The following is an 11,290-nucleotide window of genomic DNA, read 5'->3' on the forward strand; positions in this document are numbered from 1 at the left end:
ATAGTGTATTGTTGGTAGTTTATTGTTTCTTCTTACAATAGTGTATGGTAGTTTATTGTGTCTTGTTACTATAGTGTATGGTAGTTTATTGTGTCTTGTTACTATAGTGTATTGTTGGTAGTTTATTGTGTCTTGTTACTATACTGTATTGTTGGTAGTTTATTGTTTCTTCTTACAATAGTGTATGGTAGTTTATTGTGTCTTGTTACTATAGTGTATTGTTGGTAGTTTATTGTAGCAATAGTGTATTGTTGGTAGTTTATTGTGTCTTGTTACTATAGTGTATGGTAGTTTATTGTGTCTTGTTACTATAGTGTATTGATGGTAGTTTATTGTGTCTTGTTACTATAGCGTATTGGTGGTAGTTTATTGTGTCTTGTTACAATAGTGTATTGATGATAGTTTATTGTTTATTGTTACTATACTGTTTTGTTGGTAGTTTCTTGTTTCTTGTTACAATAAAGTATTTATGGTGGTGTATTGTTTCTTGTTACAATAGTATATTGATGGTAATTATTGTTTCTTGTTACAATACTGTATGGATGGTGGTTTATTGTTTATTGTTACAAACAACAGTAATGTAAAACTCACTGCAAGTGAACAAACAACAATAATGTAAAACTCACTGCAAGTGAACAAAGAATAGTATAAATATGATAGTACAGTCTCTTGTCTATATAAATATGATAGTACAGTCTGTTGTCCATATATATATATGATAGTACAGTCTGTTGTCTATATAAATATGATAGTACGGTCTGTTGTTTATATAAATATGATAGAACGGTCGGTTGTCTATATAAATATGATAGTTCAGTCTGTTGTCTATATAAATATGATAGTACAGTCTGTTTTCTACATAAATATGATAGTACAGTCTGTTGTCTACATAAATATAATAGTACAGTCTGTTGTTTACATATATATGATAGTACAGTGTGTTGTTTATATAAATATGATAGTGAGGTCTGTTGTTTATATAAATATGATAGTACGGTCGGTTGTCTATATAAATATGATAGTACAGTCTGTTGTCTACATAAATATAATAGTACAGTCTGTTGTCTATATAAATATGATAGTACGGTCTGTTGTTTATATAAATATGATAGTACGGTCGGTTGTATATATAAATATGATAGTACGGTCGCTTGTCTATATAAATATGATAGTACGGTCGCTTGTCTTTATAAATATGATAGTACGGTCTGTTGTTTATATAAATATGATAGTGCGGTCTGTTGTTTATATAAATATGATAGTACTGTCGGTTGTCTATTTTAATATGATAGTACGGTCTGTTGTTTATATACATATGATAGTACAGTCTGTTGTCTATATAAATATGACAGTATGGTCTGTTGTCTGTATAAATATGATAGTACAGTCTGTTGTCTATACAAATATGATAGTACGGTCTGTTGTCTGTATAAATATGATAGCTCAGTCTGTTGTCTATACAAATATGATAGTACGGTCTGTTGTCTGTATAAATATGATAGTACAGTCTGTTGTCTATACAAATATGATAGTACAGTCTGTTGTCTATATAAATATGATAGTACGGTCTGTTGTCTGTATAAATATGATAGTTCAGTCTGTTGTCTATATAAATATGATAGTACGGTCTGTTGTCTATATAAATATGATAGTACAGTCTGTTGTCTATACAAATATGATAGTACAGTCTGTTGTCTATATAAATATGATAGTACGGTCTGTTGTCTGTATAAATATGATAGTACAGTCTGTTGTCTATATAAATATGATAGTACGGTCTGTTGTCTATATAAATATGATAGTACAGTCTGTTGGCTATATAAATATGATAGTACAGTCTGTTGTCTATATAAATATGATAGTACGGTCTGTTGTCTGTATAAATATGATAGCTCAGTCTGTTGTCTGTATAAATATGATAGCTCAGTCTGTTGTCTGTATAAATATGATAGTACAGTCTGTTGTCTATACAAATATGATAGTTCAGTCTGTTGTCTATATAAATATGATAGTACAGTCTGTTGTCTATACAAATATGATAGTACAGTCTGTTGTCTATACAAATATGATAGTTCAGTCTGTTGTCTATATAAATATTATAGTACAGTCTGTTGTCTATATAAATATGATAGTACGGTCTGTTGTCTATATAAATATGATAGTACAGTCTGTTGTCTATACAAATATGATAGTACAGTCTGTTGTCTATATAAATATGATAGTACAGTCTGTTGTCTATACAAATATGATAGTACAGTCTGTTGTCTATATAAATATGATAGTACGGTCTGATGTTTGTATAAATATGATAGTACAGTCTGTTGTCTATATAAATATGATTATACGGTCTGTTGTCTATATAAATATGATAGTACAGTCTGTTGTCTATATAAATATGATAGCTCAGTCTGTTGTCTATACAAATATGATAGTACGGTCTGTTGTCTATATAAATATGATAGCTCAGTCTGTTGTCTATATAAATATGATAGCTCAGTCTGTTGTCTATACAAATATGATAGTACGGTCTGTTGTCTATATAAATATGATAGTACAGTCTGTTGTCTATATAAATATGATAGCTCAGTCTGTTGTCTACATAAATATGATAGTACGGTCTGTTGTCTGTATAAATATGATAGTTCAGTCTGTTGTCTATATAAATATGATAGTGCGGTCTGTTGTTTATATAAATATGATAGTACTGTCGGTTGTCTATATAAATATGATAGTACGGTCGGTTGTTTATATAAATATGATAGTTCAGTCTGTTGTTTAAATAAATATGATAGTACAGTCTGTTGTTTATATACATATGATAGTACAGTCTGTTGTCTATATAAATATGACAGTATGGTCTGTTGTCTGTATAAATATGATAGTACAGTCTGTTGTCTATACAAATATGATAGTACGGTCTGTTGTCTGTATAAATATGATAGCTCAGTCTGTTGTCTATACAAATATGATAGTACGGTCTGTTGTCTGTATAAATATGATAGTACAGTCTGTTGTCTATACAAATATGATAGTACAGTCTGTTGTCTATATAAATATGATAGTACGGTCTGTTGTCTGTATAAATATGATAGTTCAGTCTGTTGTCTATATAAATATGATAGTACGGTCTGTTGTCTATACAAATATGATAGTACAGTCTGTTGTCTATATAAATATGATAGTACGGTCTGTTGTCTACATAAATATGATAGTACAGTCTGTTGTCTGTATACATATGATAGTTCAGTCTGTTGTCTATATAAATATGATAGTACGGTCTGTTGTCTATATAAATATGATAGTTCAGTCTGTTGTCTATATAAATATGATAGTTCAGTCTGTTGTCTACATAAATATGATAGTACGGTCTGTTGTCTGTATAAATATGATAGTACGGTCTGTTGTCTGTATAAATATGATAGTACAGTCTGTTGTCTATATAAATATGATAGTACGGTCTGTTGTCTATATAAATATGATAGTTCAGTCTGTTGTCTATATAAATATGATAGTTCAGTCTGTTGTCTGTATAAATATGATAGTACAGTCTGTTGTCTATACAAATATGATAGTACAGTCTGTTGTCTATATAAATATGATAGTACGGTCTGTTGTCTGTATAAATATGATAGTTCAGTCTGTTGTCTATATAAATATGATAGTACGGTCTGTTGTCTATATAAATATGATAGTACAGTCTGTTGTCTATATAAATATGATAGTACAGTCTGTTGTCTATATAAATATGATAGTACAGTCTGTTGTCTATATAAATATGATAGTACGGTCTGTTGTCTACATAAATATGATAGTACGGTCTGTTGTCTGTATAAATATGATAGTTCAGTCTGTTGTCTATATAAATATGATAGTACGGTCTGTTGTCTGTATAAATATGATAGTACGGTCTGTTGTCTATATAAATATGATAGTTCAGTCTGTTGTCTATATAAATATGATAGTTCAGTCTGTTGTCTACATAAATATGATAGTACGGTTTGTTGTCTGTATAAATATGATAGTACAGTCTGTTGTCTATATAAATATGATAGTACGGTCTGTTGTCTATATAAATATGATAGTTCAGTCTGTTGTCTATATAAATATGATAGTTCAGTCTGTTGTCTATATGTATCTCTAATAACACTGTATTTTCTACATCCATGTCACTAATTAATATAGAGGTTCGTTAAGTCCACACAAGGGTACATACTAATTTTCAATTTTTATGAACGTTTTTTGTAACTACTTTAATCTCTTTTGTTGGATTGTCACCAAATTTAACATGTGGATTTGACAGGACCCTGCCAAGATACCTGTAAAGTTTCGTTTTCATGTTTTGTGTTTTTCTTTTCTTCTAGGCTTTGTTTTACAATTACATATAATTGGAGCAACTTTTCATGACCTGAGATAACATTTCATTAATCATGAATAACATACCTTCTGTTCACGTTCGGGTATCTCTGTTAGCCAATCATATTTTCAGAAAAGTGTCCTCGAATTTACGGTTTATCAAATGCTCAAAGTTTGAATTGAATATTTTATAGAAAAGATGAAACTGTAGAAATCTGAGACATTATATAATGTCAGCTGATACGACATATGTTTCATATGTCACAATCCTAGACGCTTTGTCAGAGATTCGCAGGTTGAAAAGTGAAGTTTGGGACGTTATTGCTAAGTTGAGAGAGATTTTACTTCTGAGGCAAACTTGCTTGATATTTCTTTGGTAATTTCTTCCCTACACATGAAATCCGATCATTTGTCATAAAGAAATGACGACAAGTTGTAGATCTGTAACCACGTGTCTGTCACAGTGTTCAATAAATTTTAACCTGAATAGACGAGCCGCTGTGATAGGAAGTTATATACGGTATAACCCTAAGATATACAAAGTCATTCCTCAGCGTACAAGAAGAAATCACTTTCATACGTCAGCAGCGCAAGAAATCACTTCTTGTAATATTTTTGGACGATTTATCGCTTCGAAGTGTGTTACCTCTTGGTGGCTCAGCGGTTAGTTTCAGTGATTATAACGCTCAAAATTGGGGTTCGGTTCCTGCGTTGGGCATAGCGGAGTTAGCTTGGTTTGCAGCTCTGCATCTAAGCATGTGAAAACACACGTGGAAATGCGAGTGGTTTTAATTTAATTCGGGGTTCAATCCCTGCGGTGACCACACTGCGAACATCTCATCGTGCAGTTTTGAGGTGAAGCCAGTAGTTGTACAATTTCATGTATAAATGTCGTTTCTGATTTATCTTTTCCAAACCTCTTGGTGTTGTAGGGCCACCGATTTGAACAACGTTCTTGTTAAAAAGAGAAAATAAAAATGTGGAATTAATAGTAGTGACATGGACGCGTTTTGAGATGTCTAGAAATTACTGTTTTCATATCGATAGTTCATGAAAACCTCCGTACTTTTGAGATGTCTGGTTTGAAGTGATTTAAAATTAAGCAAACATAATGGGCTATCTGTGCTGTATCAATCACGAGTATCGAAACCCTGTTTCTAGCGTTGTAAGCTCACAAACACGCCACGCTGCGGATTGAAATATCTAGAACGTTTTGGTTCAGTATCGATAGCACTTAAAAACCTCTGTAGTTGTACAGTTTATTTGTTTTGCATTTCGCGCAAAGCTACTCGAGGGCTATCTGCGCTAGTTGTACACACATCAAATTCTTATTTTAGTAGCAGTTGGTGCTGATTCGCAGACTACAGTGCGGAGATGAAAAGTGAAACATACCAGTACAGTTGATTATTGCCTTTTACACAGATGGCGCTGTAGCACAGACGAACTCTTACAGATTTTCAAGGGTTTAGCGAACTAATGTTTAAGGTGTATGATAAATAATTAGTGTAAAACAAAATATAATAATTTTATATAGCTCTGTTCTTTACATGTGATTTAAAAGACTTACTACTTCAGTAGTCTTTCAGATTACAGCATCTTCTCCCGACTGGTCTTTCTGACTACAGTACTCTCTCCTGGTTGGTCTCTCACACAAGAGTATCCTCTCCTGAGTGGCCTCTCAGATTACAATATCCTCTTCTGACTGGTCTTTCAGACTACAGTATCCTCTCCTGCCTGGTCCATCAGATTACAGTATCCTCTCCCGACTGGTCTTTCAGACTACAGTACTCTCTCCTGGTTGGTCTCTCACACAAGAGTATCCTCTCCTGAGTGGCCTCTCAGATTACAATATCCTCTTCTGACTGGTCTTTCAGACTACAGTATCCTCTCCTGCCTGGTCCATCAGATTACAGTATCCTCTCCCGACTGGTATTTCAGACTACAGTAATCTCTCCTGGTTGGTCTCTCACACAAGAGTATCCTCTCCTGAGTGGCCTCTCAGATTACAGTATCATCTCCTGACTGGTATCTCAGACTGAATTTTTTTCCACGACTGATTTCTCATACTACAATATTCTCGTAACTGGTTTTTTCAAACTGCTACGGGTGTGATTGTTTTCTTAGAACACTGTATCAAACAACAGAAATTTGTAGTAGCGAAAGATACATAATTACTAACAATTATTTAATCATAGTTGTACCAGAAACAAGTTTTGTCTTCTTACGAACGTCCAAGCAACACTTTCAACCTCGTTGTTTCTAGAGAGGACTAAGACATTTTATCCTTTTGTCAGATAACATCAAGTTTTTAACACTTACAGCGGATGTGTTTAGGTTGTCTTTTCACGGAGACGTGTACACTTGTTTTTGATTGTCATATCTCTAACACTCATTTAATTTTAGAAACTTTCAGTCTTATTATTCTGAAGACGATTGTTATTTTGTTTGTTTTTAGTTTCCTTTACTTTATCTCGGAAAATAACTTTGAAACTTAACTAACATGCTAAAATTATTTATACGGTTAAAAAGTAAATTGGAAGTTTGAAAGCTGTAGGTTATATCTGGGTGAAGACTTAGGATAACTCGACACTGTTGCTCTAACACGTGAATCTTATTTCAAGTGGTTGAAATATCGTAACTATGGTAGTGGTAACTATGGTTGGAGTTTAGAAACGTGACAAACAGTTTGACTAGTTTTAGAGTTTAGAAACATGACAAACAATTAGACTAGTTTTGGAATTTAGAAACTTGAAAAATAACTTGAGTTGATCTGGAGTTGAGAAACTTGGCAAACAACTTGACTGTGGTTAGGGTTGACAAACAACGTGACTGTGGTTAGAGTTGACAAACAACTTGACTGTGGTTAGGGTTGACAAACAACTTGACTGTGGTTAGGGTTGACAAACAACTTGACTATGGTTAGGGTTGACAAACAACTTGACTGTGGTTAGGGTTGACAAACAACTTGGCTGTGGTTAGGGTTGAGAAACAACTTGACTGTGGTTAGGGTTGGCAAACAACTTGACTGTGGTTAGGGTTGGCAAACAACTTGACTGTGGTTAGGGTTGACAAACAACTTGACTGTGGTTAGGGTTGACAAACAACTTGACTATGGTTAGGGTTGACAAACAACGTGACTGTGGTTAGAGTTGACAAACAACTTGACTGTGGTTAGGGTTGACAAACAACTTGACTGTGGTTAGGGTTGGCAAACAACTTGACTGTGGTTAGGGTTGACAAACAACTTGACTGTGGTTAGGGTTGACAAACAACTTGGCTGTGGTTAGGGTTGACAAACAACTTGACTGTGGTTGGAGTTTTAAGGGTTGACAAACAACTCGCCTATGGTTGGAGTTTTAAGGGTTGACAAACAACTTAACTGTGGTTAGGGTTGACAAACAACTTGACTGTGGTTAGGGTTGGCAAACAACTTGACTGTGGTTAGGGTTGACAAACAACTTGACTATGGTTAGGGTTGACAAACAACGTGACTGTGGTTAGAGTTGACAAACAACTTGACTGTGGTTAGGGTTGACAAACAACTTGACTGTGGTTAGGGTTGGCAAACAACTTGACTGTGGTTAGGGTTGACAAACAACTTGACTGTGGTTAGGGTTGACAAACAACTTGGCTGTGGTTAGGGTTGACAAACAACTTGACTGTGGTTGGAGTTTTAAGGGTTGACAAACAACTCGCCTATGGTTGGAGTTTTAAGGGTTGACAAACAACTTAACTGTGGTTAGGGTTGACAAACAACTTGACTGTGGTTAGGGTTGGCAAACAACTTGACTGTGGTTAGGGTTGACAAACAACTTGACTATGGTTAGGGTTGACAAACAACGTGACTGTGGTTAGAGTTGACAAACAACTTGACTGTGGTTAGGGTTGACAAACAACTTGACTGTGGTTAGGGTTGACAAACAACTTGACTGTGGTTAGGGTTGACAAACAACTTGGCTGTGGTTAGGGTTGAGAAACAACTTGACTGTAGTTAGGGTTGACAGACAACTTGACTGTGGTTAGGGTTGGCAAACAACTTGACTGTGGTTAGGGTTGACAAACAACTTGGCTGTGGTTAGGGTTGACAAACAACTTGACTTGGTTGGAGTTTTAAGGGTTGACAAACAACTCGACTATGGTTGGAGTTTTAAGGGTTGACAAACAACTCGACTATGGTTGGAGTTTTAAGGGTTGACAAACAACTCGACTATGGTTGGAGTTTTAAGGGTTGACAAACAACTTGACTGTGGTTGGAGTTTTAAGGGTTGACAAACAACTCGAGTATGGTTGGAGTTTTAACGGTTGACAAACAACTTGACTATCGTTAGGGTTTATAGGGTTGACAAACAACTCGACTATGGTTGGAGTTGACAAACAACGTGACTGTGGTTAGAGTTGACAAACAACTTGACTGTGGTTAGGGTTGACAAACAACTTGACTGTGGTTAGGGTTGACAAACAACTTGACTGTGGTTAGGGTTGACAAACAACTTGACTGTGGTTAGGGTTGACAAACAACTTGGCTGTGGTTAGGGTTGAGAAACAACTTGACTGTGGTTAGGGTTGACAGACAACTTGACTGTGGTTAGGGTTGACAAACAACTTGACTTGGTTGGAGTTTTAAGGGTTGACAAACAACTTGACTGTGGTTGGAGTTTTAAGGGTTGACAAACAACTCGACTATGGTTGGAGTTTTAAGGGTTGACAAACAACTTGACTGTGGTTGGAGTTTTAAGGGTTGACAAACAACTCGAGTATGGTTGGAGTTTTAACGGTTGACAAACAACTTGACTATCTTTAGGGTTTTTAGGGTTGACAAACAACTCGACTATGGTTGGAGTTTTAAGGGTTGACAAACAACTCGACTATGGTTAGGGTTTATAGGGTTGAGTCAGTCAGATTGTTTCTTAATTCTATTACCATATTTTAGTGCTATGTTCGTTATTTTACACTTTATGTAACTACCAATAGGTGTTAACTGTTTTTTTATTTTCAACAAAATAATTTTGCCGTTAATTTGTTAATTTTTAAAATATATGGTGCAACCTTATTGTTTTCAGAAACAAAAAAAAAACGATTTATCAAATTTGAATTTTTTTTATTTTGTTTTTTTTTTTGTTTTAGAGGGAAGCTACACATTGGGCTATCTGCAACATCCATCACGAAGAACCGAACCACGGATTTTAGAAAATCTTTATTTAAAGAAATGTTATTACGTGCTTTCAAAATCCATAGTTAGGTAACAGGTGTTCGTTTGTTTTATATTTATTGCATAGGGTAAAATATCAACTCCCATCAGCTTCTGTCAAGTCGTTTGTCTCCAACAGCTAACAAGCTAAATTAAGAGTCGCCAATCAGTGTTATGAGACACAAACTAACGTTCCGAGGGAACCTACTTGACAGTTCTGGTTCCAACGATCACCACCACTTCACAAACTACGGCAACGCTGCCCGAGAACAAGTTACCATGGAAACTAGAAATAAGTTAATGCCCAGTTTTACGCGTGGATTAACATGGCGGAGACGGTTGCTATGGCAACCATTGGAAGAAATGAAACGTGTCGTGTCGTAACGAAAGGTATGATTTGAGTCGTCTATTTCAATTGGACACCAATTTGCTAGAACTAAAGAAATAATCGCTTTGATTGGTTTTCGTTGTCACGTATCCGATACCATTTATTTGAAATTCTCTTGTTTTTATCCTGTCTTTCAGAAAGCAGTGCGACCGATAAGTGTTAGCTTCAACAACTTATATTTTTACCTTATTTATGCTTGACATGTCTTAGTGTTACCTTATCCTTACAGTAAACTTGTTTTTAAATGACACTGTTTTCAACGCCCTCTACTTAGTTGTCTCAATTACTGACTTAACACACCTATAAAATAGTCACATATGATTCAGTCTTTCATTTAAAACGAACCAAATAAAACCTATATTTTTCGTGAATGATTATCTAACATGGATCAACTTCGTCACGTAATTTCGTCTTTCTGCAAGTTTTCGTAGCTTACCTTTCACGACGAATGGTACGAAATTTAACTAGCTATGAATTTGAGAGTTTCGTTCAAAGAACAGTGGATATACTGGTACTAACTAAATTATGGATGTTTCCAAGCAACATTTGTCTCTCCTGTCTATTTATCCGTTTCGTTATATAACACTGAAATGTACATTACTCGAAAACAATGTTTTTAAACGTTAAACCAGTGGGGTAAATACGTCGTTAACTGACATCAGTGGTAATGCTATGGTAATATAACGTAAAAATCCGGGGTTTGATTTCCCGAGTTGGGCACAGCGAACCATAATTAATAAATCAAATACACGACTTTAGCTGGACTTTCACTTTGTCCTCTTGACACGCGGTACAAGTTAACGTTTTAACATTAATTAAATATTAATGAAAGAGTGCTTTTAACGTTCAGGTGGGGGTCACCTGTTATTTCTCTGGTTGGTTTTAAATTTCGCGCAAAGTTACACGAGGGCTATCTGTACTAGCAGTGTAAGACTAAAGGTAAAGGCAGTGAATTATCACCACCAACCCCATCTCTTGGGCTACTCTATTACCAACGAATAACAGGATTGGCCGTTGAATTATAACGCTCCGACGGCTGAAAGGGCGAACATGTTTGGTGTTACAGGGGTTCAAACCTTACGAGTCGAGTGCCCTGATCACCTGTCTATAGGGCTTAATAGCTCAGTTCCCGAATAAAACAAAACATTTTTGTAAAATGCTGGTAATTAATTTTTTAAAATGTCCAAGGTTGACAAATGTTTCCAAATTTAATTCGGATTTTTGATATTTCAAGGTATTTCGAAATATCAAACTTACCGCTGATTTACGAGGTGCGAATATTATAGAGGTTTGTTATCAACATTTGAAATAACCTTCTAACAAAGAATTCTGCTGCTAATAACACATAAAATATTCGCATT

Source organism: Tachypleus tridentatus, unplaced genomic scaffold (genome assembly GCF_004210375.1).
Source record: "Tachypleus tridentatus isolate NWPU-2018 unplaced genomic scaffold, ASM421037v1 Hic_cluster_1, whole genome shotgun sequence".
Classification (NCBI taxonomy): Eukaryota; Metazoa; Arthropoda; class Merostomata; order Xiphosura; family Limulidae; genus Tachypleus; species Tachypleus tridentatus.